Below are 27,888 nucleotides of genomic sequence, written 5' to 3'. Positions count from 1 at the left end.
GTAATTACGCAAAATTCTGGGCAAGAAAGTAAACCAAGAGCTCCACAATTAATATTGCGAACGATACATGGTATGTCACGGTATTGTATTTCAGAGGCTAGAGAACCATCATAAAACCATCATAAAGTTTGAAGAGGAAACATGCATCATACTGTTGTTGTAAAATAGGGAAGATTTTATTCAAAGCATTGAGAACGAGTAAACTTCCTCTAAACTCATTTAATCGTATTATCGTCATCAGCATCAACTGCACAATAACCCGTATCCGTCTAACCATGCCTTAAAAAGGAACTCCAAACATCCCGGTTTTGCACCGATATCTACCAATTCGATACCCCTAAAAACTGTCACTCCATCAGAAGCAGGGTCTGTCTCGTCTTCTTTTTCTACCATAGATACTGTCCTTATAGACTTTCTCGCCCTGATCGGCCTCATCCATACGGATTTAGTGATCCGCCCACCGCAACCTATTAACTTTGTTCGCAACCAGACGGTCAATCGTCTATCCTCATTTAGGGGGCTAAAAATTCTTCGAAGGATCCTCAAACGCAGCCAAGAGTGCGCAATTTTTCTTACTAAGAACACAAGTCCCCGAGGAATACATGAAGACTAGCAAGATCATTGTGTTGTACAGTAAAAGCTCTGACCCTATAGAGGAACGTTTCAAGCGAAACAGTTTTGGGAAACTGAAATAGGTTCGGTTATGACTTTCGACGCTAGTTAGGAGAAATTATCAATGTGAGTATAATTATGCGGTGTTTCCAGCGATTAATTTTTTGAAATTATAAAAAACTTGATTGAAGTTAACACTCATGAGATTAAAGTTAACAACCAACTGCCTTTCTTAGATATATTAATCAAACGTCAAAACGGATAATTTTCTTTTTCTATTTACGGGAAACCCATCAGCACTCAGCGTACAAACCTGGTCACTTAATTCCATAGTTACCAGCATAAAATGGCAGCTTATGCCACTGTAATCCACCGCCTTCTAACAATCCCACTCACAGAGGAAGACTACCAGAGTGAAAAACTCTACATTATGGACACTGCAAGGAAGAACAGATACACCAGCGCCACCATAGATACGATGATCAGGAGACACGCACGAAGGTTAAATCAACCTCTACCGCACTAAAAAGATCAAGCGCCACCTTCTCAAATCTGTCCAAGCATATAAAACGGACATTGAAAAGGTTCGACATACAACTGGTAGGATCAAGTCGTATCTGCCAGCTAAAATCCCAGCTGGATAGAGAAAAGGACCGAAAAACGGTAAAAGAAATGAGCGGTGTATATTCAATTGCATGCTCAGATTGTCCGAAGGTGCATATCGTACAAACAAAAAGGCTGGCAACTACTAGATGTACGGAGCATACGAAGTAGACAGAATTGGCTATCAAGTACTCCCGAAAACTTACAAAATCTATGGTGGCTAAACATATCATGAAATACGGCCATAAAATAAACGCCGACGATCTGCAAGTAAAACAGGTAAGAAAAATTAACCAACTGGACGCCTACGAAAGCTTATTCATTGGCAAACAGCCGGTAGACACTAGGTTGAATTCAGATCATTCACCATTATTTAAAAAACTTTTTAAAAAAACTAATCAAAAAATCTCTTCTTCCTTCAGGATAGTCAAATAAGTCTTTAAAATGTAATTAAATATTTGCAGGGGGGAGAACAAGTGATTCCCGAAATATCGGTGTTTGCAAAAATAAAAATATCAACACTAGTGAATAAGAAAAAACAAATTTTTAAGGTTTTATGTAAATAAAAACAAACAAAAAATCGATTCAATGTCTCTTTGTCTGTCGGTATGTTTGTCTGTCTGTCACACACACTTTTCTCCAAAACGGCTAAACCAATCCAAACGAAATTCGGTGGACAGAGGGGAACTATGAAATCCCACGGATACAGCGGGTGACATAAATTTAGGTGGAGTTTAAAGGGCGGCTCCCCATACATACAAAGGGGGTATTCAAAAAATTTTTTCACCGAATATAGCCGTATAGGGTATCAAATGAAGGGTCTCGATTTGTACCTTCTGACATTTGTTTTGGCGTGAATTGCAAAATGCGTGAGTAAGGAGTCAAAATGTATGCACCTAAAGTGAGACAGGACTCATTTACGGAAACTACCCAACCTAAAAATCCGAAAAAAATCAGGGTGGTGCGCTTAAATGAAATCTAGGCCTCAAAATATGTCCCATTCCGATATCTGCTCAAATAAACTTAGTAGTAGTATATTACTAACTTTTAGAAATTTGCTGAAAAACCCCCCTTAAATTCATCCTAGGAGTCCAATTTTGTACCAGCATAGAGGACAATATTTTGTATACAAGTGCTGAATTTTATGGAAATCTGGCCATTAACGCCAAAGTTATAGCAGTTCAAACTAATCAATTTCGTGCGAATTAACAGCATCCTATGTCCTACAAATAAAATGCTGACGTCATAATTAACGAAAATAATTGACATTCGAGTGATATATTAAAAGTCCATTCAAGAAGAATCTAATTCTACCCAGCCATTTTTATATCTGATGTAGGTTACATTCTTTGCAATTGCTAATAACATTAAAGGCAGAGTGTGAAGCGTATGAGGTTGACTATTATCAATACAGGGGTTTCCATCAAATGATTTAAATGGCTTTTCAAAAAATAGAGGGCAATGGAATTTTCAGGTATGTGACACGGAGCGGTTGTGCGCTCGTCGCTGCTCACATCTTTTTCTTTTTCTTCAGCCTTTGTTCCGTTCACAAGCAGGGTCGTCTCGTCGTGATCGGTTTCGTCATTTTATTTTATCAAATGTCTGATCAGGATGTAATTGTGGGGCCTTTAAATCCCCACCCAGTGTATCAAGCCACCGTTGTTTCGACCGGCTTTTTGGTTGCTTAGCATTGACTTCGATGTTCAGACCAATATTGGTAAGTGAATTCTCGTTAGTGTGAATTACGTGAGCACACCATCGAAAACGCCCCTCTCGCAGTTTTCCACGACCGGTGCAAACCCATATCGATCGCGGATAGTCTCATTTCAGACGTGATCAAAACGTGTCACCCCACCAGTGCAATGCAACATCTTCGTCCCCATTACCGCAAGACGCCGTTCATTATCTTATATAGTCGGCCAACACTCAGAACTATAGAGAGCGGCAGACGGACGACATTGCAGTAAATTTCAGATTTCGAACGTGCGCTAATACTTTAATCACAAAGAACACCAGTTGTGGAATGCCACCTCATCCAGGTTGCGTTAATGCTTGAAACAATTTCATTATCCAGTTTTCTATTGACTGATAGCATTGACTCGAAATATTTAAATCCCAGAGTTCTGGCAATGGCAGTAATCTACCCCTCGAGACTCGAACTCAGCCATTTAAATATCTGGGGTGAATGTTACCAGCCAATAGAGAACTACGTTATGCTCCTCACATAGGGAAACACAAAACCTTTTATACCTGAAGCGTCAAGCTTCCGGTTTGCCGACTTATTTATTATTTCAAATTATCAATGGTCTCGAGGTTGTAGTCTTTATTGTTCTCGTTTGATCAGTGCGATTTAATGTTGTTGATTCTTTGGTTTTTGGTGCTGGCATTGTAACTATATATTCCGTCTTACTTTCGTTTATATGCAGGACAAAAGGCGATTAGCAAGTCTCGGGTCGTTCTTCCTATAATGTCGACATTGTCAGCATAGCAGAGTAGTTGGATGGACTTGAAGTGGATGGTCCCCCTAGCATTTACCTCAGCATCACGGATGGCTTTTTCCAGGGTTAGATTAAAAAGAAGCACGATAGGGCATTTCCTTGTCAAAGACCGTTGTTGATGTTGAATTTTCTCGAGAGTGATCCTGCTGCTTTTATCTGGCCTTGCACATTGGTCAGGGTCAGCCTATTTACTCTTATCAATTTCGTTGGGATACCGAATTCCCTCATGACCGTGTACAGTTTCATCCTGGCTGGCATTGGTGGCGGAAATGATTCCTTCTCTATTTGTAGGAGCCGTACCGGTGACAAGCTATTTCATCCAGAGACGGAACTCCACTAGATATAATGCAGTTAAGAACCGTGATGTAGTGATACTACCACTTCTGGAACTACTCGTCATCGTGGATGAAATTTCCGACCACATGCAAGTGTTTTCGTCATGCGATATACGACCTTGAAATCATTGCTATCCGCGAAAGCTTCTACGTCCCTAACCAGAACAAATAACAAATTCTCTTTTGTCATAGCACAACACTATATTTCGCGATATTGGAGCTGCACGGTATTGGCATTACTCGTAACGACCAATAGAACCTTCAATCCCTTCCGTTCATCGGTCTGTTGCATAATTCCATATGCATTTTGTGACGGCTTCGGGGCATCAAAGCTTTGTTCGTCTTTCTTTCACTCGCTGGTTGACTCACTTTCCACGAAAATGTGCGATAAGAAGCGCAGAAACTTCAATATTCTACCAATTGTTGGATCTGGGCAGTACTCAAACTGGAGGTGATAGCAAAGCGAAAGCTGGCATGTCGCGTAAGAATAAAAGGAACCTGGACTTCATAGCAGCAGTTTCCTGTGGCAACCTTTACAACTACATCAAAAAGCGCCCTCCCAAAAAAGAGACCCTTGAAAAGGAAACTAATGGGTTATCCACCGGAACCATGCAGGACCCACCTCAGTAGAATGGTAAACCAATTCTCACCTCAATAAACAATAAGCCATTTTTATACTAACTCTGGATTCGCAATCCTCCCCAGCGCTTGATTTAAGTTCCAGTGTACCACTGCACGCAGAAAAATAAGGCAAATCCATCTATCTATTTATCTAACCCAAAGCGACGCATATGCTGCCTGTAGCAAGTACCTTGTCCCGTGAGAAACTGGGTAATAAGATAGTTGGTTGTTGTTTTTGCTCTAGACATAGTCTAATATTGAGAATGAGCCAGTGCGTCAAAGGTTCCTCCTATCTGCGTTGCCAGAGATCATGTGACTCTGACCTTGCCGCATTCTTGCATACTGTGTGCCCCTCCACACGTTTAACAAAATGCGACAAGAATCCTAAACGCCTCCACCAGTGCTACCCCATCTGATGTGGTTCTAAAACACTGCAAACCTGCCTTCTTTTCTGAGAGTTTAGAAGCACCTCCGCTCAAACAGGTGACGCGTAAAGCAAAATAGATCATACCACTCTGAGTAAAAATAGTCGTCTACAGCGGACTTTCGGCAATATTCTTGTAAGTGGCACTAGCTAGCTTAGTTTGACATCAATTATCATCCTCAGATATTTGAGAGCTAGCTTAGAGCTGGTCATATTTCCACCATCCACCCACTTTACCTTCACGGTTGCTGTTTTCTGCTGCTACAGTCTATTATTGAGACCGCTTTAGTTTTCCCCCTGAGAAATAATTCCAGGCCAGTCCCACCAAATATCCAGAAACCAGTTCTCATTACCACCCTATAAGTCCTACCCCACGGGTTTATGTCCCCATCTTGACAAAACCATTTGTAATAGTTCGGCCTCTTTTAATCTTCCTCGGAATTGACTGTGCTCCTCCTGTCGGCAGTCGTTACTGCTTTTTCCCGCTAGTAAAACCTCCTCACCCTGGAACATATAGCTCGCAAACTTGGGATTTCCTTGTTTCACCAGTAGTTGGGTTGCCTTCTGATGAGCATTCGCCTTCCGAGCATAGTAGCATCGCATGTTGCTATCACAATGGGTGAGCTGGGTGATGTTCACTACGCCATACCATATAGGGATATATCAGGCTCGAGTTCTACAGAGAACGTGTCCTCCTCAAAAACTTCCGCCGTCCACTCGGGCAACTTACACAGCCCTCTGTGGAAGAAAGCTCGATTCGTCCTTGATCTCTATAGAGACTTCTTTGTGGTCACTGTGAGGGTACTCCTCACTAACTCACGAAGCAATCTTTCTGATGAAACCTCTGAAAGTGCATGATGTCCCAACATTCGCGCATATCAGTCCAGCTCCGCGAATGCTTCCAACAGAATACGTTCGCTCACATTCATTGTCTGATATCTTTATATCTTTTTCGTGGATGGTTTATCATAGTAGTTCCTGTTCTGTTCTGAATTCCGTGCACCTACCGCCTGCCGATGGTACACACCTTCCTTTCCCATAGTGGGCCATTTGAATCAGCTCCACAGTCCTTGGTAATGTGATTCCCTACTCCACATCTTCTGCACTGTTACGACCCATCCACAATGGCACGTGCCATCGCGATGTGACCTAATTCAAAGCATCTGAAACACCGTTTCATGGTTATCTACCCTTTAGGATGAAACATAATCCAACCTGTTTTTATTCTTTCTCTGTGTGCTCCGAAGGTTTCCGGTAGCGCTTTTACTACTGACTGTTGAAGACCAATAAGGCCGACCTCCTTTTCCAAAGCCCTGCGAACTTACTTCTCTGTGGGCACTTCATCTATATACCCGTGCAGACTATAAATACCGCCGCCCGGCTAGCTTTTAAGTCGACTTCCTGTCCTAAAAAGTTTCCAATTTGGCTCAAGAATTCTTCCGCCATTATAGCTTTATTTAGCTCGAACATGAGGTTTGCTTTCTGGGAGCGCCTAATGTCGCCAACATTATCCCCCAAATTGGTGAGTTCTGGGTCTACCTTCATCCTCCTGAGTGTCAGTGTATGACCTTTCGCCTCGTTTGGAGATGATAATAACATTCAGTCGTATCCTCCTCCTTTCTCTCTTTTCGGCGGGTGCTACCATATTCTATGCTTCCACATCCTTCTTGTGGGAATCAGTCTCTATACGGAATTGCAACTACGTAAGTTTCGGCGGCTACTTAAGTGGTCTTCCTCACTTGCTCGACTTTATTGGCACCTGAGCACTTTTTTTTGTTAGATTCCTGAAGCCGTTCGCGCAGCCTCTTCCTCGGTTTCTCCTCTCTCGAGTTTTGAGTTGCCATTTTTCCTTGAGGAAACACTTTCATTCAAGCCGACTTGTACCCCCGAGCCTTTCCTTATCCGCACTAAAGGACGCCCCTGATGGGAGATTTGGCAACTCCACACAGCATCAAGAACAGCCTTCATACATATCCACCGAGCTTTCCCTTATTCAGCGGTACCTAGCGTATAGTGAACTACTGAAATGCTTTGCAGAAAGGATTGATACCTGTCAGAAAATTGAACTGCGATCAGGTTAAGTATGCTGTGGAGCCGGATCGCAAATTATACAGAATATCGGTCTATTCTGGTCAAGAAATCCTGACGGAAGCTGGATCTACTAACTGAGACGTCCAATGCTGACGTTAGCAGGAGAAAACTATGAAATTACAGGATAGCAGATAGCGGGAAGTTTCTAGCAACTCACTTTTCAGCTTGTCCTTACAGCGAAAATTCATAATAGGACCTAACTGCTTAATGTAAGCACTTATGAACTCTTCAGTAGGAATTGTCCTTAAGAGAATCTCATAAGATTTTATTTGAATTTCATGTCAAGGCCTCTTCTCATTATTCCTAAAAATCTATTATTGCCTTCCCAGAAAATCCCAATTACCATCTAATAAATTTCACAGAATTTAATTCCTTTATCCTCACTTTACCATGGCATCAGCCATCTGAGATAATTTACATTGTTCAAGGAGAATTCTCTTAGATAAATTTCCGATTAAGGCACTTAGTACCACCCAATTCGATTAATAGAGACAACCGATTTCATGCTCGACTTAGCATTCATCGTCCATCTTCAATTTGCGAATTTCTCACCCAGCATTACCGCCATTCACTTAATCAATCAAGCTCAATATCAGCGTCTTGTTCTCGTAAATTAAAGGACCAATTGGCTCCCAATGGAAAATACCTAAATTTAAAAAATCTTAAGTCACGAAAAATGCTGTTTGAAGTGGAGAAGGATAGCTCTTCAAGCAAGTCCTGTGAAGCCTATAATGTCCTTCCGCGTTGCATATTGTTAAAAAGTACAATTAATTCGATCCAAGGATAAATAATGGCAGCTAATTGGGTCTACAAAAGTCTGTTCAACTTTCCGATAGATTACGTTGTGTAACTTCACTTGTTTACAGTTTGCTAAGGATTTAGAGGAAGGACTCCTTAATGGGGTTCCAGGAAGGAGTATGAATTCAAGCTCCTGGTAGCGGGGTACATAGTATCAAAGTTTCATTTCACAGAACTTGGAAATTTAAACTTTAACCCGGTATCGAGAGGTCCTTTATTTCTAGCCCATGCTAAGTGTGCCCTTGAGGTTGTTTGAGTTGTCCCTCCTGTGGCAAGAGACTGACATTCGCCCTTTTTTGTTATCATCGGCCACAAAGTTTGAATAATTGGTTGCAAAAAAGATTATGTGTCCTCTCGATTAGTTCAAAATTGGTTTATTGAAGAGTTCCATAAAAATTTATTGCGTAGATAAGATACGTAATGTGCGTATCAGCCAAGATGCTATGTTTAATTATAGATAAAGGCTGATGTTCATACACATATACCTAGGCATATACACGAGTATATCTACCACATTATATGATAACCATCACAACTCTCATCGCATCACAATCCTTTAATCCTGCGAGTATCTCAGATGGCTGAACACTCAAGTATTCAAGGTGGAACGAGTGCAAACGATAAACTTTAGTGTTTACCTTTTTTACTGGCGTATCCCCATACATTAAACATCTGAAATCTGGCGACACTTTAATGAGTCTAGGCATAAACTGTCTAAGTATCAAATAGCTATGAGATTACAAGGATGATTCTGAAATTATAGCGAGAACGACACCCGGCGCCAACCTCTACTGGGACTACCTAGAACAGTAGCTTCGAACCGGCAGATTATATGATTTGCCTTGAAATTATCCTTGTCAGGACTTTATGCCAGGCAATAATGGGAGAATGTGAGTGGCAGTGAAACGAGAGGTGAAAATAAGTGAGAATGATTTACAAAACGATTTGGGGATATTAAATTTGTAGTCAAGTGTGTAAACAGATGTTTGATTCTGAAGGCTTACGGCGAAGTCATTTAGTTAATTGCATGTTTGAATAGAAATGACTTTTTGAGTATCTCCTTCATTACCACTTCATTTCTGTATAGCTGGAAGTTAGCGTATTCAGTGGAGTTCAATTCATGGAAATAGACGGCATTGGACACCTATCAAATATTTTAATCGATCTATTCAAAGTAGCATATGACTTGTCATTTCGTGACACAATTGTGAATGTCCTTCATCCTAATCCACCTAGGTAATGGTGACATGGCGAAACGTAGCGCCCAAAATAAATGATTGCCCTGCGTTAATTGACATTTGTAGAGAACCGGCCTTTCTACAAACTATTAATAATATAAAAATTTAAAAATTATTTTAAATTAAATTTTCTTAATAATATAAAAATATATAATATAATTTAATAAATTAATTAATAATAATAATAACTCCGCCGAAGCCGGTCCCAAGCCCGGTTGTGAAAGGAGGAGGGATGGATAGCTTCAGTCTGAAGGGCTGCATGCCACCGCAGCGTCTCAGGGGGTAGGTGAGGAAAGTGCAGGAACTTTGCAGTTTTGCAGATTACTCACTAAGGAAGCTATCTCAACACCTGGCAGCTAGGGATAAAATGCACCACCAACAATGAGAAGAAGGAGAAATTTGAGGTCCGGTACGGATAACCGGCGGAAGTCATCTGACTTGGTGACTGGGTCGGGCTGTCGTAATGGACAGCACGGCGTCGAAACCGCTAGTCGTGGGGCGGTTCGACGTCTAGGCGTCACGACGACGAGGAGCACAACTCCGCCTGCTGCAGCTGTTTCGCCACAATCTGTGGCGACCACTTCAGCAGGTTCGCGTAGGAAGCGGATGAAATGGACTGAAGAAATAAACCTCTTCATCATCCGCTCCTACTACGAAATAACGGCGGGGGCAGGTACCACATCTTACCGCCCCTTGTTGCACCAGAGATTTGTCGAGCGTTTCCCGCAATTCGCGCACGTGACTGTGCAGCGAGTAGCAGACCAGTACCGCTTTATTACTCGCAGCGACACAATCACGGCCACCATTAGGGAACGTGTTCGACTTGAAGTCATCGAGGAAACTGGTGACCGAGAGTCGATGGGGGCAGAGGCGGCGGCATTAACAACACCACGCCGCACTGCAGGCAACAGGTTCAGTACTCGCCGAAGCACTCTTCACCACTGTCCAGCTGAGGTTTCCGCTGAGGTTCGGGACGAATTCCAAAGAGCGTGTATGGAATTCTCGGATATGGATCCTTTGCATAGACCAGGTATTCCCAGGCTCTCTGCATCTCCAGCAACTCCGGAAATTCTGTCTCAAATCAATGATGAGATTGCATCTCGACTGTGTGCTGATATGTCGCTACTGCAACTACAATCACTTGTGTATTGTGGTGCAGTTGCGGCTATCAGATTGCACGGTCAGAAGATTCGCTTTCATGTTATTGGTTTGAGTGACAAAAGAGATCCACCATGGAAAATTCGTCTGGAACGTCAGCGGGACTCACTAAGGCAGGACATTTCTAGACTGATTTGCCGACTGGTAAGAAATAAAGTGCAGAGGGTTTACCGGAACTATGCCATCCCCTGTGAGACACCCGTAGTTGAAATTCTGGACACACTAAAACAGAAACTTTCTGTCATATGCAGTCGGTTACGACGGTATGGCGAAAGTTATTCCAGACGTGTCCAGAATGCAACATACGCGAGGGACTAGTGGAGCTTTTTCAGATCTCTCAACGAATCCCAACAGAGCACCCAGACAATACAGTTCTCGGTGACGGAAGCGAAAGAGTATGCTGAGCATGCTGAGTGGGTCACCGCCGAAGGCACCCGCCATGCCAATACACCTGGCATGAATTTTGCGGATGTTACCGAAGAGGAAGTTCGTCGAGCCATAAACAGCTCGAAGAACTGGAGGGGCCCAGGTCTGGATCGGGTGCAGAATTTCTGGTATAAGAAATTTACCAGCGTACACAGTCGGTTGGCACGCAGTATAAATGAGGTCATGAGTCGGCCGGAGGAATTTCCACCCTTCCTCACTGCGGGGATTACCTACCTTATCCCTAAGAAGGACACGGAGCAGGACCCCGCAGACACAAGACCGATCACTTGCTTACCAAGCCTCTACAAATTCATCACGTCCATTATTAGTGGAAGGATCAATGCGCACCTTGAGACCAACAACATTCTGTCCGAGGAGCAGAAGGGCTGCCGAGTTGGGTCAAGGCGTTGCAAAGAGCAACTCATTATCGACTCAGTAGTTGTAGGACAAACAACTAGAGGCCAAAGAAACCTCTTCAGTTGCTATATCGATTATGCCAAGGCTTTTGATAGCGTTCCGCATACCTGGCTAATCGGCATCCTACATCTGTATTGCATTGATCCGAAACAAATTTTTTGGCGACAGTCATGGAAGGGTGGCATACCACCTTATCCGTGCATACATCTGAGGGTGCTAATACCTCAGAGCCCATCCGTATACGGCGGGGCATCTTCCAAGGGGATTCATTGAGTCCTCTTTGGTTTTGTATGGCACTGAACCCCCTTTCATGGCTACTGAATGATGCTAGAGCGCATGGTTTTGTAATAAAATATGGCCTACGTGCTAAGTGCGAACTGACACACTTGATGTACTTAGATGACATCAAGCTGGTGCTGACAACGATCTTAGAAGTCTGTTGCGAATAATCGACATGTTCAGCCGTGATATTCTGATGGAGTTTGGATTAGACAAATGTCGAATGCCATCCGCAAAGGTCACCACGAGCCGCATGCCGGATATAGCATTGGTGACCTCCACATCGAAGCTATGACCGAGACAGACTTCTACAAGTACCTAGGAATTCTGCAAGGAACCCATGCTCGAGTTGGTGATCTGAAGGAAGCTCTGCTGTCCGAATTCCTGCGACGTGTAAAGCTGGTGCTGAAATTGCATCTCTCGGGGAAGAATAAAATAAGCACGTTGAATGTATTCGCTATCCCTTCACTGGCTTATGCATTCGGAATATTGCCGTGGACGAAGACCGATCTGGAAAACGTCCAGCGGCGGATACGGACAACTATGTCCAAATTCCGAATGCATCATCCAAAGTCTGCCGTGGAGCGAATGAACCTGCCTCGTGACATTGGAGGTAGGGGCGTGGTTGACGTGGCGGCATCATCGCCAAGTCGACTCGCTTGCGCGCTTATTTTTACAGCAAAGAGCAGGCGAGTCCCTTGCATGTGGCTGTCTGTAAGGCAGACTGTGGACTGACTCCACTTAACTTGAAGGATCGATCTTTCAATCCTCTGAGTGGGGTGAAGTCGGACCAAGAGCGGATCGAGGAATGGAAGTCGAAGGCAATGCACGGTAAACACGTGAATTGTCTTTGGCAGCCATTTGTCGATTTGCATCTGTCGAACAGATGGCTGTGTGCTGGGGAGCTCTTTGCTGAGACGGAGGGTTTCATGTGTGCCATTCAGGATGGCTGGTCACCACCCGAGCTTATAAAAAGCTCATCATGAAGGAACGGGTGGAGAACCACCAGTGCAGAATGTATAGTTCGGCGTTAGAGACGGTGGACCATCTCATTTCTGGCTGTACTGTTATGGCACCGGTGCAATACATCACCAGGCATAATGCTTTATGTAAGGTTATCCATCAAAACCTTGCATACAAGCATGGGCTGATCACGAGAACATGTCCGGTTTACCGATATGAGCCGCAAGCAGTATTTGATAGTTCTGCTTACAGCATGTATTGGGAACGGCAGTTCTGACTGATCGTCATACCGCACACAACAAGCCTGACGTACTGTTAGTTGACAAGACAAGTCGCTCCGCGTATATTATTGATGTTGCTATCCCCCATAATAGCAACATTGAACGGAAATACGTAGAGAAGAAGGTGAACTATGAGCCATTGGCCCGGGAAATCAAAGAAATTTGGCGTCTCGAGCGGGTGGTTGTAGTTCCCATAATATTGTCGGCTACAGGTATTTTACCTAAATCCCTCACGGCTTCCCTTGATGTCCTGGGACTTTCGCACCGTCTGGTTCAAACCATGCAGAAGTACACCATTCTGCATACGTGCTCGATGTTGCGGGGAATACTCGACGGATTCTCCCACTGACCTACCACCGGGCGCCACCACCAGTGCCCCTTTAGTTTTTAAGTAGGTAGGATCGTCCGAGCCTAAATGCTTGGCACTTAGTGCTAGTATTAGGTAAAATCCAGCATCTGCCGAGATTGTGATAACTCGGAAAATAAATATATACAAAATTCGCCGTAGGCGGTCCCAAGTCCGGCTGTGAAAAGAGGCGAGATAGCTCCAGTATGAATGGCTGTACGCCATCGCAGCGTATCAGGGGCTAGGTGAAGAAAATCCAACAACTTTACAGTCTTGCAAATTACTCAGTAAGGAAGCTATCACCACACCTGGCAGTTAAAATGCATATTCAAAAATGAGGAGAGGCAGAATTTTGAGGTCCAGGACGGATGACCAGCGGGAGTCATCTGACTTGGTGATCAGTTCATGCTCTCACGGTGGCACGGTACCGAAACCGCTAATCGTGTGGCGGTTCAACGTCTAGGTGCCAGGATAACCAGAAACATTGTTCCGCCTGCTGCAACTATTTCGTCCCAACCTGTAGCGACCAGTTCAGCAGGCCCACGTGGGCAAGGGTTATGAACATCTTTATCATTCGCTTCCACTACGAAATAAACGCCCAGACAGGTATAACATCTTACCGGCCCTTGTTGCACCAGAGATTCGTCGAGCGTTTCCCGTAATACGCGCACACGACTGTGCAGCGGGACGCACACCAGTGCCCTTTTATTGCTCGCAACAATACAATCCCGGCCATCATCAGGGAGTGTATTCGACTTGAGGTCATCACGGAAACTAGTGATCAAAAGTCGATGTGGGCTGGAGCGGCGGCGTGAACAGTACCACCCCGCACGGCAGGCAACAGTTCCAGTACTCGCCGAAGCACCCTTCTTCACCGTCGGGCTGAAGTCTCCGCTGAGTTTCGGGACGAATTCCAAAGAGCGTGTATAGAATTCTCGGAAATGGATCCTTTGCATAGAACAGCCGTTCCCAGGCTCAATCTCCAGGAACTCCGAGAATTCTATCTCAAATCAATGATGAGTTTGCATCTCGGTTGTATGCTGATATATCGCTACGGCGACTACAAATACTTGTATACTGTAGTGCAGTTATAACTGTCAGATTGCACGGACAGAAGATTCAATTTCGCGTTACTGGCTTGAGAGACCGAAGAGATCCACTATGGAGAATTTATCTGGAACGTCGACGTGACTCACTAAGGCAGAACATTGGTAGCCTGATTCAAATCAGCACCTGCAATGCCAACAAATCAGTGGCAAATAAAGTGCAGAAAGTTTTCAGGAATTATGCCATCTCCAGTGAGACACCCATAATTGAAATTCTGGACACACTAAAGCAAAAACTTTCTACCTTATGCAGTCGGTTTCGACAGAATGGCGAAAATCACTCCAGACGTGTTCAGAATGCAACATTTTATGCGAGGAAGCAGCGGAGTTTCGTTGCAAATCACTCAACGAATCCCAAAAGAGAGTCCAGACCGCGCAGTTCTCAGTGAACGAAGCGAAAGAATATTAGAGTTAATTACCGCCGAAGGCACCCACCATACCACTACACCTGGCATGAATTTTAGGAATGTTTCCGAAGAGGAGGTTCAACGAGCCACAAACAGCTCGAAGAACTGGAGGGGTCCTGGTCTGGATCGGGTGCAGATACCACGATCCACAGTCGGTTGACACATAGCATAAATGAAGTCATTAGTCGGCAGTAGGAACTTCCACCCTTCCACGGTGCAGGAATTACCGACCTTATCCCTAAAAAGGACACAGCATAGGACCCCGCAGAAAAAAGATCGATTACTTGCTTATCAACCCTCTACAAAGCTATAACGTCCATTATAAGTGGAAGGGTCAATGGACACCTCGAGACCAATAACATTTTGTCAGAGGAGCAGAAAGGATGCCGAGTCGGGTCAAGAGCAACTTATTATCGACTCGATAATTGTAGGACAAGCAATTAGAGGTCAAAGAAACCTCTTTAGTTGCTATAGCAGTTATGCCAAGGCTTTCCACAGCGTCACGCATACCTGGATCGATGTCCTTCGTCTGTATCTCTCACTAACCTACCGCCGGTCATCCCCTCCAGCGTCCTCCATATTTAAATAATACAATACAATTTAAAACTTAATTTAAAAATTAACACTTGATTTGGTGTTTAAGTTTTTTTCGAGAAAAATTTTATCCAAAAAAAATCGTTTTCGTCTTGTCAGTTGATTGACGGAAATGAGCGGTGGGCTGCCCCTAACGCAAGGCCTAGGGCCACTCGGATCTACCATGAAGTCTGTAACGAGGATGATTCAAATCTTAAAAGAGCAAGAATAAAGATAATTAATCTTGAAAGAAGAAATGGCGAGCTAGTGAAAACACTGGAAGATTTAAAAAGTCAAATATCAATATTGATAGAGCTAAACTGCTGGAGCTGCTCCAAAGGCAGCCAGGAAAAAAGTGAAGCCTTCTTCGAATATTTCCATCGGGCTGCCTTGAGGCAAAGTAAGTTTCAAGCGTCGAATCTGTCCGTAAGGAGGACATAGAAAACCATCAAGTTAACTATATCAGACGCCGTGACAACGGTGGCGGTGGAGATGCTGGAGACGGGGATAGTAACCAGGTTAGTTGTCAAAACACAAAAACAAAAATGTAGAAAAAACGAGAATTAATAGCAAGAATGATATAAATAAGACTGAAAATTTAAAAAACAGTTCGACCCGGGGCACAATTAGCACTCGAAATAAAGAAAAGGGGCCAACAATACCCGCATTAATATATATAGATTAAGTGGAGCTAAATCTCCTCCACTTTATTTAAAGGGACCGCGGGGATCACGAATTTATCAAAAAGACGGGGGCTGGAAGAGTCCAAATAAAATATAAACAAATCGTGGATTACGAGAAACCAAGGCCAGTTCTCGAGCGCTCCTCATTTCACCTGCATCCCAAAGGAAGAGAAGGTGCAAACCTTCTTTCTGAATGGATTGGATGTGGAGGGGAAGCTCGATGAGTTACTCAAAATGTTCCGGGAAACAAGAACTGAGGTCAAGTTACTCTCGTTGTCACGTTTTAGAAAAACGAATTCTCCCGCACTTCCTAGTGCAGATACGCCGGGGACGTGATCTGAACGGCATCAGGTCGCTTTATAACCAGATAATTTGTTTTGAGCGCCTACTGAGAGGGGAAATTGCCCAATGCTGAAGATGCCAACGCTGCAGTGAAAGGCCAAATAGCTTTGCGATATGTAAAGTGTAGAAAAGGCGATACTGCAGCTGAATATTCGCCGATTGAAGCAGAGGGCAAGAAAAAAGCCTTCTGTGTCAACTACGTTTTCATATCGTGGATATTCTGCATACTTCAATGCTAATGTCACAAAGCAGCAGATCGACCAAGACGGTGAAGGTGTCAGCTATGTTGAGCGATACTATCCCTTCAGCACCAATTGTCCGGATGATCCCGTTTGCAGAAATAATCCGACAAGGGGGCGCTAAGAAGCCCCAACGAGATGCAAGTAGCGGGATGAACACCATCCTCAATAAAATACTAGCCATAAGAGAAAATATGCAGCATGGCCTACCCGCACACAACACAAAAATATGGGCTAAACACCGCAAACAATCCCAGAGGGGTATTCTTCAAATTTTGGATAGAGCAATACCACATAGATAATAAACGCGAATTATACGGGTCAGACAGTCCAACCTGGACCAGGACAATTTCCTATCTGTGTGTTTGTCACGCGTCAGAACTTCAATTTTATAAATACACAAGGAAAACTACAGACTCTTCCTTACTATAGCGGCCATTACGTTATTCTTACTGGTGTTCTGTTTCATGGAGGAAGAGTTCGCTTTTAAGCTTTAAACTTTAAACGAATACATTGGAAGAAATTCCAAGAGAGGGTTGTTCAGGGATAGAGGAATGCACGCTTTTGATGGGAAAAACAATAGTACAATTGCAACAAGTGACAGGAGGAAATACTTCAGTATCCTTATAAGTTGAAGAGCTTGACGCTGGACACCATGGAACAAATCGTCCCTAAGATTAAACCTCGGAATAATAGTGAAGAATATGGAACTGCAGCCATAAAAAGACTAAAAAAAATGAAAAACCTTCTGCTCACTCGACATAGGGACTATCATCATCCCATATTGGTTGAGCTCAAATCACTCCTTTAGATTGTATTATTCCCGAAGAAGTCACGAGTAACGGTGCCGAGAGTCAAAATCGTTAGTAGCGAAATACAACAACTCATTGACTCAGTGTCAGTGTGATGGATGATGCCTTAAAGTCTAGAGAGCACTTTGAATCGGTGATTCAACTAAGAACAGAATTAGGACCAACGCGACTTTCAGAAACGGTGGAATGAAATGTTCCTAATTTCAAAAGCAGCATGGACGGTAGTACAGTTCTCCAGTTCAGTTCTGGGATGTAGGGTGATCTCATACCAGGTGATAAGCTACTTGATTACTTTGTCTCATGTGGGAAATTCTTCGTTATCTTTAGCATTTGTCCAGTTCACAACCGGTGTCAGCTCCTGGTGATTGATTGCGCTATTTTGTTCTGTCAAAGGGCCGATCTGGATGAAGTAGCGGGGCTTTCAACTCCCCGTTTTTTTTTTTTGTTTAACGAGATAGGAATCTTGAAAATACACTGACCTGGCATCACCCTTGCCAGGGTCATACTTTCTCGCAATCGTACTGCACGTAATGCTGGTAACTTAGCTTGGTGTCTATCATCACTCATATATATTTGATGGGCGGCTTAAAAGAGATGACATGATTGCCAATTTGAATTCGGACATAATTTCTTTTACGACGCTTGGTAATGAGGACTACTTCCGTTTTTTCCAGCTGAAGTATCAGAGTAGAACTCTCTAGCCGCCCCTAACAGTACTTATCGCTTCATGTGAGTATAACTCAGCATCTTTGAGAGGCTTCGCGATTACTATATCCGCTATATCGCCGGCGTAACCAACCACCCTAACCTGCTAAAATCCTTCGAAACCGAAAGATTAAACATTGGCTTTGGAATAACCTTAACCGTTTGTATTAACAAAACGATAGGCCACGTGATCTGCTGAGATGAACTGCCTCTGAATCGCCCCACCTCGATTCTATAGTGGATTCCCCAAGGATTTACGTCCGCTGCCGAGCAGAGCTCTTTAAAGCATTACCTCTTGCTCCGTTGGTAAGCAAGGGTTTTATGAACACACATTGTATTTGCCTCTGGTCGACTCTACGGCACTCTAAACTGCTTTTCCGGGTTGATGGTATGCTAATCGACTTCTAGCCAGTTCAATTTTCCACAGCAGTTTGATGTTCTACTGGGAAATGAGCATGTCTTAGGCATGGACGCCCCACAGCTTTTTCCATAGAGGCGTCTCCTTTATTAGGTTGGTCTAACTAAAACTATTAAGTTCTGCACATTGAAAGCTTTGGCAAACCGCACTGACAACTTTCTCGATTTCGATCATTATGGTTCTTTGCCATGCGGCTCCACCCATAGTTCAAAGAATAATGCCTAGTGAGGATTAGCCTTCGCTAATGCTCAGACCATTATTTGAAAGAATTAAGACTTATTTTTGTTTTTCGCTAGCATTATTTATTATCAAGATAGACTTGTAGCACTGATGAAGGGAACAAATAGTTACCGAAATATCGGTATTTGCAAGTATAATAAAAAATACTAGCGATAGACAAAAGCAAGTCGTAATAATTTCAAATAATTTAATCGCTAATAACACTGCAAGATTACACTTACAGCATCAGAACTTACCACGCACCAGAGGAGGACTGGCAAAGACTAAGTCTACGACTGAGATATAACCCCCTTTCTAAAAGGTATTTGCATTACTTTCGTTGACCTGAACTATATTCAACTGGGCAAAAGCTTCTACTAGACTGCGCCCGCTTGCAGTTGTTTCCCTACTAACCCACCCAAAGGCCCAAATGTTAAAGTCACCGGCAATCCCTTCCCTTGCACTACGTCCATTGCTCAGTTAAGACAGGGTTAAACTTTATGGGACGTAGCAACTGTGCACATGTACCCCGTCCACTTTCGCCTACATAAAGCCACTAGCTGTCAGACCCGCATTATATTGTATGGCTTGTCGACAACATGCTCATATCGCCGCTCCACTAGTCGAAACTATAACCCATACGCCCCCGTGCCAGTTTCTATAGAATTGGCAAATGATAGCAATTTCCATCTCAGATTCGTAGGTGACCTGCTCGAGTAAATTCTGAGCGACCCTGCAATGGTAGCACCTTCCTTAATTCCCGGCGTTTGGAACTTCCGACAATATGCCGGTTATTCCGTCCCTCCTTCCCTTCGCACAATAGGCATTTGGATTATTGCACGCTTTGGTAATATGGCTTTTCTCCCCACACCTGCTCCATTGTTCCGAGCCATCCAATTTGAATTTTTGTGACCGCCAGCTTTTCCGCTATTGTGTTGATAGAACGCGTGTCGTGAAATCCTCCGATAAGTTTTCAATAGCCCACTGCTCTCCTCTTCAGCGAGGAATCTACGCCATTTCTGCCTTTAAAAACTTCCTCAAATTCATAAAAACCTGCTACCATTTCAGGCAGGAACGATATAGTTAATGCAAATAACCTGAATAGTTGAGGCTAAACCACTCCCCAATTCCTAAACATAACCTAACCATTATTGGATCCATTTATCTTATAAATGCTAGCCAATTTCAAGTTAGCCAGTGAATTAAAAATACCAGAAAATAACCTAGCAATAGTTGCTTTATTGTGATTCAAAATCTCTTTTTCGGCATTCCATTATGACACCTGTTTGTGAGCTCTGGATTCTCAACAGACATTTCTTTCCCAATAAATCAAATATTATTCTCATAAAATGCATAAAAACAATCTGATACAAACTTCTTCCTTTGAAATCCCATATTTACTCATTTTCAGTGAATAAAATCTACGGAGAGTCATAATGCTATCCTTTCACTGTAATTTATTGACCAATCAATATCATTTCCCATCCACAATGGCAACATGTGCTAAATTGAAATTTATGTTTCTTGAAATGATCTTCGAAATGGAATATGATAATCCTTCGGGAGCACTCAATTTCAATAAATAGTGAGTGAATTAATTTTATGTACACATCCGCCGTAACGGCATTCATGCACGACAAATAACAGTCGACATTTACCCCCTCAAACTATGATCTGATGTCCTTTGCATATATTTCAATAGCAACAAGTGTATATGTGTGATATCCTTTGGTATCCAAATGACTTGTGAAATGCCAGATTATCACTTTATTTGTCTGCTCACTATATGTTCGGAAATTAATGGATATTAAATTTGGCCCAACGTTATAATTAGGATATAACAATAAACAATTTGATGCATGTGGTTCAACCCCATAAAGTTGGTCATTTGGTTAATAATTGACCACACTTACACCTTGCTTCGGTGACCATTTCACTTTCACCAGCAGCAATAACCAAAATGCCTGCTACCATATATCATTTCCCGAATCAAATTGGAGACAAAGTCATCTATCAAACAGAGGCACAATCTAGATAACGTAAAGCATAATCTAGTCAAATGCCGTGTTCATAACCTAATGGACTTTTGGAGAATTTCCGGGGGCATTTGGTTACGTGCAAACCTCAAATAGGTTAATAGGATATTCATAGTCCACTCAAACTGTGTCCTGATAAGGATTACAAACTTTCGGTCAGAAATTTGATTGTTATTGAAATTATAAATTGATTAGAGGAAACTTAGTATCTAAATTTTCATATGAAATATTTTGCTTGCACACATCCTTTTCAGTACGGTAGTTGATGTGTTCTGCTCAGACCTAAGGAGAGGGGTGGTAGAAAGGAGCGCAATTTTCACCCGGCAGCCCAGGTTTTCCGCATATTTTCGCTCCCGGCCCGGATTTTCTCTTTACAGCCCCTGTTCTACCTACATGAAACTTATCTTTCTTTAATACCCGTGGAATGGAGTATGTATTATAGTAAGTACCTGCACGTGAGTTTAATATAATATTACTCCACTTTAATCTGTCGACTCCGACATATGCAAAATTTTCACCGCTACCGAACTTATTCCGCTTGGACATGGATAATGTAAGCGATTTGTATTCAACTTAAAAGTTTAAAGTTCTAGCGAGTAGCGACTAATGCAACAAGTAAGCGACCATCGAGTGATGACCTTTTGTGAGGTGTGTAAAACAAAACTTTATTGATATTGATTTAATGTCTGTCAGTCACACGCACTTTTCTCCAAAACCGCTAAACCGATCCGAACGACAGTAAATGACATCAATTTAGGTGAAGTTTAAAGGGGGGTTTCCCATATGTGCGAAGGGGGGATCTAACAATTTGTTTCACCGGATGTAGTCGTGAAAAGTCACGGTTAGTACTTTTTAAAGCAGATATCAGTTTTGACCTGCATTGTAAAGTGCGTGAAAAAGGAGTCAAAATGTACACACTTAAAGTGAAACATAACTCATTTTCGCAAATTACCCAACCCAAAATTCTCTCTCTCTGCTCAAATAAACTTACTAATAGTATATTACCAACTTTTAGAAATTGACTGAAAAACCCCGTTGAAGTAATCCTAGGGTTACCAAATTTTGCAGCAGCATAGAGGACAATATTTCGTATACACGTATACTACTGGGAAACGAGCACCACCTTGGCATAGACGCCATAGATGTTTTGACGATGCACTGGGTCACATGGGCGGCTATTTCCGTAAAGACGCCTGCTTCATTAGGTTGGTCTAGCTACACCTCTATGAATGTCTGCTCATCCAAAGCGTTAGCAGACCAGCCGGACATCTTTCTCGGTTTCGAGCATGATGGTCTTCTGCCCCCCCCCACTCATAGCCCAAAGAAGATTGCCTAGTGATCGCTGTAGGTGCAGTCCTTGCTGATGTACTAGGACATACCACGTGCCAGTGCAGAGGTAACAAAGGTTAGGTCTACGATGGAGGCAGACCCTCCTTTCTGCTGAATTATATCCAAATGTGCAAATGCACCTAATAGACTGCACATTTGTCTCTCTGCTACCTCCTCACTTCGCCCACTTCCAGTACATTGTATGGCCTGTCGACCGAATGCCCATATCGCCGCTCTACCAGTCGAATTTGTAACCTATACGCATGGCAATTTCCACCTCGGATTCGTAGGTGGCTTGGTCGAGTAAATCCTGAGCGACCCTGCAATTATTGAGGTTTATTTGAGTGAAGCTCATTTTTTCATTGAAGTCAGCGCCTTCGTAAATTCCGAGCATTTTGCACTTCCGGCAAAATGCCGGTAACCCCCTCTATGCCTTCGCATAATAAGCATTTGGGGTCCCTATTGCACTCTTTAGAGAAATCTGCCCTCTCAGACGGCAAACAACCCGTCCGATTCGAACTTTCCCGGCCGCCAGTAGCTTCTGCGCTGCGTATAGTGGTAATCGCAATGTGGCCGTTTGAGTATTGCAATAGGCTTTCCGCAAATTCACAATGGACTCCGGGGCAAGTTCCTCCAACTCAAACCATCAAGGCAGTGCAAATTCCTCCTTTGGATGTCACTTCATCGAAATCCCTGCACCGTATATAGACCTCATGTTTTTGGGTTCGTACTGTGACATTCTCCCCAAGTGAGTTCTTAACTTGAGTTCCGAAGCCATTAGTCTTTCCCAAACTGGATCTTTTCAGCTGAGGTGAACATGAGGTCACCCTTCTGGGTCCATCGAATCTTGCTGACATTTCCGCCTAGATCTTTTAAGTCGGGGTGAGCTTTTAGCTTTTTTAATATTTCCACGTAGGACAAATTTCCTGTCCTGGAGATCACAATTGCTTCTGTTCGAATTCGCTCTTTTGCCTTTTTCTTCGCCTTTTTGCTAACTACCTTCCACTGTTTCCATTCCTCTTGGGTTTTACCGATTTGATTGCCGGAGCTTGCACTTAGGGGACCTGCTTCCTCTCTTCGGTGCTTTTAGTTCCGTTTTTGGGAACTATTTGTATGCCCTTTTTCCTCTTAGGCGCCTGCTGATTTCCCAGAGGGTCCATATCTTTTTCCTGCACTCTCTTCTTTGGTGGCAGGTTGATTGCATTACGATTTGGTGTTACTTGGGTCGCCTGTGAGACCGTTGGTGCAGAAGATTTCCTCGTGCTACGAGTTGTAGTTGAGCACTCTAATAGCTCTAACCATATTTTTTATGGCTTGGTGCTTGTTCTTGATAAACTCAGACAGCTCAACTATTTTTGCACCAAGTTGTTTGAATGGTAATTTTTCTGGATCAGGGCTCTGCTCTGTTGGCATTGGCGGAGATCTCAAAGTTGACGAACTTCTCCTGAATAGGTCCTTTCCCTGGTCCAAAAGGGGGGTGTACATTTTTTTTCATAAAATATCGAATGAAAGATCTCGCGTCGTACTTAATTTTGATAGTTGTTGGGAAGGTGGTGAGTGCGGGGGATTGAAAGTGATCATCTCTTTAACAGACCCATTCTCAGAAACTACCCAACAGAAAAATCTGAAAAAAATCAGGAATCTGCCACTATATGGTGCCTAGGCTTCGAAATACCCCCCATACCCCCAAGTTAATAATAGTATTTTACTATAATGTTTAGAAATTAACTGCAAAACCCCTCTTAAGTTCATCCTAGCACCACGAAATCTTGAACAAATATGGACTATAATATAGAGCATGATCCTAGCAAAGTAATGGAAATCGTACCATTACTAACAAAGTTTTAATAGGTCAAATTTGTCGCTTCTTTGCAAATTCAAGACTATAAATGCTAATATAAATAAATGCCAATGCCAATATATTACATGCTATGTACTAATGAAGCAAATGCATACTCAAATGTCTTTATATAAAATATCCGCAAAACCTTTCATACCTGAAGCGTCCAGCTTCTGGTTTCCCGACTTGTTACCAATGTTCTTGGTAAGGTGGTACTACGCTTGAACACCTCCTTCTCCAGATCCAAATCACTTGTAGCATTATATGCCACGGTGGCCAAGTTGTCCACCACCGAAACACTGTGGTCGTGGAACATCGACGACCGGGAGCCCGCTTGCTCATTCCGCACATGTATGTCTGTCTGTCTGTCCGTCACACTCATTTTTCTCGGATTCGGTCACAACGATTGACGCCAAATTTAGTGGGCACGTGGGAACTGTAAAGACTCACGCATTAGGTATGTCCCTATTCGCTAACTAGGGTCGCACCTGATAGGATATCTGGCAACTCCTCACAGATCTGCCTACCTGTTTGTCAGTTCGTCTGTCTGTCTGTCCGACCGTCACACCCATTTTCCTCGGAAACGGATAGAGCGATTAAGACCAAATTTGGTGGAAAAATGGGAACTGTGAACATTCATATACAGTGAGCTACATCCTTCTACGTCTAATTTTAGCGGCCATGCAAATAGAGGTGTACATTTTTCTCTCACCAAATGTAGCCATGTGGGGTATCAAATGAAAGGCACTTTCCGAAGCCGGTCTTAGTTGTGACATTCGTTGGAAAGGCCGGGAATTAGGGGGGTCGAGAGTGATCACTTCTTTTACAGATCCAAAATCTGAGAAAATCAATAAGGTGCCGCTATATCGTACCTAGGCTCCGAAATACCCTCCATACCAATATCTATTCAAATAAAGTTAATAATAGCATATTACTAGAATTTTTAATAATTTCCTGCAAAACCTCCCTTCAGTTCATCCTACAATCATTTTGCAGCAATGTAGGCTATAGCATAGAGCATGATCCTGCCAAATTTGGTTGAAATCGCTCCATTACTCAATTTATAGTAGGTCAAAGTGGTCGCTTTTGTACAAATTCAAGACAGCAGCATCACCCAATAGTGGATATTCTGAAATAATATATATATATAAGCATATACGTGTTAGATTCTAATGGGACAAATATCTCCCCAAAATGTTTTCATAAAAGAAATACACAAAACCTTTCATACCTGAAGCGTCCAGTTTCCGGTTTCCCAACTTGTTTGGGAAGGGAAGAATGAACTGCTCCATTGCTAGTAGACTCGTCCAGTATCTTCACCTTTGAATGTCATAGCCAGGAACCCATTTTCGATTCCACAGAATGGTTCTGGTCCATGTTGAGGAGTCTCTGCTCCCTTGCTGGCCATTTCGGCCGCTGACTCTTTGCCATCCAATTCAACATTGCCTAGATCCCAGAGAACCCAGATCTTATTATGCCAGCCGCGCGTAATCAGTTGCTGGTTTAAGCCGTATATCACAGTCACGCTCTTCTAGGCTGCCCTGTTACTCCAACGTGTTTCAGACTTCGTAACGAAATGAATCTTGTCACGTTATCTCTTGCTATCACTAATTCGAGGTATTGCCTAGAAAGAGTATCAATCTTAATTCGATTTAAGGAGCTCCCCGGTTCACTGATTCTTCCGGCCATTCTGAAAATCGTCCTCCTCACCCGAATTACATATGCAGATGAAGAGAAGTCCCCCTCGAAGGATGCCGTTGAACATGTCCTCATTGCCCCACTGATACTCATGAAAGCCAGTCTTTGGAATTTATGTAACTCCCTGGTTGTTGTACTGAGTTCAGTTTTTTTGCCCCGAATACCGCCCCATAGGTAATCGTAGGCCTTACTACGTCAATGTATATCCGAAGTAGTATCTTCATGATCCCATGCTAAGGAAAAATCCGGACGTATCAGTTGTATTCCACGCTCTGTTGACCAATCGCATCAAAGTGGTAGAGATGAGATGATCCTAAACGTTCAGCGGCATTACGATCCTCAACTGAAACGTGCTTTCCTAAGGTATTCGCTTAGATTACAGTCCTAACCTGATGGATTCGTGTCGTCAGGCAAGACTATCCACCGACTTCGAGAGCCTTAGCTGTAAATAAAGACTTCGTCGTTGCCGGATGACCCTTCTTGCTGCCATTCAAGTTGGTTAATTAAATCCGTGAGAGCAATTGGCCCCTTGTGGACCCTAGGGCCAAAAGTATAACATTGATAGAAGCGGCTGACTTCTACTCATCGATTACGAACTGGGTCTCAATTGGATTGGCTCAGGATTGCTTACGTGGTAAATGAAAGTCTGGACTCGTGTTCTCCATCGATGAGCTCTGGGTTTCCTCCTCCCTCAGGGTTGAGTAATCGCCGAAGGAGATCCCAGATTCATAGGTGAGAAAGCGGCAGAAACGGGTAATTTGAAAAATGCTTGCCTACCTGACAAGTTGAAATACAAATAAACAAGAGGTAGGAAAGTCATGTTGTAGGCACAAACAACCAAGCAGAGAAAGGGCAGGAGTTGTCGTTCGAAGATTTCCACTCGCGAAGAAAAAAGTCAGCAGACAGACAGATATATATATATATAGATTTGGTTGCCATTCATCCCGTCAACCACACCTACGCGACATCGTTCGCTGTTACATGAAATGCCCTTTAACTCTCCCACGACTTTCCGAGACGCTCGCACGTCTTCTCTGCTGTTCTGCGCCAAGTGCCCTTTAGGCGACCCATCCGTCGACCATCTTGACAGAGCAGATAACACTTCGTAGCGTAGTTCGCGATACAATTGTCGCCTCCCCATAATGTGTTACCTACCCACTGCTACTATCGTTTTCCGATCACAATGCCCGCGGGTGCCAGGCCTGTGCACGGAGCAAGTTCTTCCAAGACTGTGTTTCCCCATCACATGTCCCAGCAAGGTGTTATCAAATCCCACCTTGGCATTCAGATCACCAATCATGATCATAATATCACCTTCAGAAAGCCTCCCTTGATCAACGTTTAATTGCTCGTATAAACCATCCTTCTCTGTTGGTAGGTAGCATTCTACAATCGTAATGCTCCTTAACCCGGGCCCCAATCTTGCAGTTAAAAGTCTGTCAAAAATGGGCTTCCAAATCACCAGAGCGCGCCTTGCGGTAGCCGTCAGAAGCATCCCGATACCGTATTTGCGTCCGTTACTGCTTGGCTTTCCATAGTACAAAATCACCAGTAATCACCATCTTACTTTGCTTAGGCCCAGAATGCCCAACTCATATCGTTCGAATTTCCGCTCAAGTTGAAGAAAGCGAGCATTCTGAGCACAGAGGAACGGAGACTGAAGAATCAGGAATTAATATGTTAGCTCCTAGTTTGAAGGAGTATATTTCCAAAGTTTTATCTGAGACACTTATAAAGATAAAATTCTCTCTGTTCTATCCCGTATTCCTAATTTTATTACCCTAATTTCAATGTGAACTTTACAAGATGCTGAAGAACTCAAGAACACGATATTCTGTTGATACTAACATGCTCAAACGTACACGTCCCATATGTAGCATTCACTCGATTAAATATTACGACTACACATACGAAGTATAATTGGCTTAATTAAATCCTTGCAGACGAGGAATTTTGTGACCGAGATGATCCTAGGCAAACTTACGCACCAGAGACCAGGCAAACACAAAAGAGGAAAGCGTTTTTTCGCTGCTTCTCCGTCATAAAGTTAATCAACAACAGCTTGAAGAAATAAGCTCCATGTGTATTGCTAACACACAACCCCAAACAGATAACATCCCCCGATATTGAGAAAATCCCACTAGACCGCTAGGCCACAGAGTCTAGACAACACACTTTGCAACCCGGGCCAGATAAAAACAACAAGAGATTGTGTCTTATTATTCCATGTTATCGTTTGTTTCCCGACCAAAAGGACTCGGCGAAAAGTAAATCCTGGAAATTCGATTACCATTTCTACATTGTTTCCCACATTTGAGTAAAAACTTCGCTTTGAAAGTTGGTCCGAATTTTCTTCAGATTCTGAATTGAAAATGGATTTAACCTCTAATG

The sequence above is a fragment of the Hermetia illucens genome, chromosome 4 (genome assembly GCF_905115235.1).
Source record: "Hermetia illucens chromosome 4, iHerIll2.2.curated.20191125, whole genome shotgun sequence".
NCBI lineage: Eukaryota > Metazoa > Arthropoda > Insecta > Diptera > Stratiomyidae > Hermetia > Hermetia illucens.
Note: the sequence above shows the minus strand (reverse complement) of the source record.